We start from the raw sequence: 1,663 nt of genomic DNA, 5'->3' as shown, positions 1-1,663 counted from the left end.
CGGTCCGAGGAGACTATAGGCCCACGTGGCGGACCAGTCATGCCGAAGGCTCGGGATAGATCCAGACAAACTGTAGGCCCAGTAGGGCGGTCCAGTCAGGCCGATGGCCCAGTATGCATGATTGATTGATTGATTATTACTGATATGGTATTGTCAGTGTGGTATTGGTATTTTGGGGGTAGCTCACTAAGTCATCGGGCTTACAGTTTTCAATTTATTGTTTCAGGTACTTCAGGAGATCATGGAAAGGCGAAGGCGTGACCGTACCGCTCCTCATCCTTATGTTATGATTTTGGGACATTCCGATGGATTTGGATTTGAAAACATTTTTGTAAACAAACGTTGTTTGATTTTATTTATGATTGAAAAAGTTTAAATTTGGCGTAAAATTTATGGATGTTACAGGTTTAACTGGTTCAACCGGTTTATTTTGACCGGTTCAACCGGGTTTTTCTAAAAACCGGCCGGTTCAATCTGCTTTAGAAATCAATGTAAAATCGGTGATAGTTGAACCGCTCTCTCTCGTGTTCCCGGTCCAACCGGTTCGACCGGCCGGTTCAAACCGGTTTTTAAAACATTGTATATTATTCAAATGATTAATAAGTAACAAAATATTATTTATTTAAACATTACAAATTAAAATCAAAACACTTCAAATATTTATATTTTTTAAATCACCAACACAAACATTTCAAATTGTGTAAACATCACCTGGTAAGGGTAGTGCTTCCTCATATATGAAGGTATCAAGTTATAATCTTGCATGATTAAATCAAAATGGTCAATAGGGTAATACAACGACGCTTATAAAAACAAAAAAGACGTCTCTATGTCTTCAGTATACATAACTTAATCGATCCAATTCAAACCGGGTGATCCAATTACGAACCGGCCGACTTGATTGTATATCCAAATTGGACTTGTTTCAAATTTTCAAAAACCACTTTGATGGGATCGATTTTTGGATCACCTTGAAAATCCAATGGATAACCAAATTGAACCTATCCAATGTTCATCCAACTAGATATCCAATATTAATTCAATAAATCTAATTATATTATATATCCGTATAATATTAGAAAATTACAAACACATCCAATTTTCTTAACGATTTTGTATGTTTAAACCTTGATCGTTGAAATTGAAGACTTGAAATGTCATTTGTTAGTTTTATTTAGTGTAATTGTTTGCAATTTTAGTTTTAATTATTATAATTATATTTGGTTATTATTTGATAGAAAATGGATTAGAGATGGTTGAATAACGAATAATCAATCAACTGGGTAAAACCGATCCAATCTTATATCTAATCAGATCAGTCGATTGAGTTGCATTTATCGAAGTGGATTAGATCGGTTGACAAAATCCAACCTTCAAAGGATTATTAGATTGGATGGTTTCAATTACAATCGATTGGATTTAAACCAATGAACACCACTGTATTCAATATATAAGATGACATGGTTTATGCTTTAGGTCGGATTTGACTTTTCATAATCTTATAGTAAAAAGCCGAACAAGTTGTAAAGATTTGGGTTTTCAACAAAAAACCAGGTTTGATATTTCGCTTTTTAAGTTTTTCATTCATTTTGAGGTTATTAATATACGGTATTTATATTTATAAATGATTAGTTTGCAATGAGAATGTTAAAATTTAAAATTA

The sequence above is a fragment of the Lactuca serriola genome, chromosome 8 (genome assembly GCF_051521515.1).
Source record: "Lactuca serriola cultivar US96UC23 chromosome 8, Lser_US96UC23_V15, whole genome shotgun sequence".
In the NCBI taxonomy this organism is placed as follows: Eukaryota; Viridiplantae; Streptophyta; class Magnoliopsida; order Asterales; family Asteraceae; genus Lactuca; species Lactuca serriola.
The sequence above is the reverse complement of the archived record's forward strand: the minus strand, read 5'-3'. Positions refer to the sequence as shown.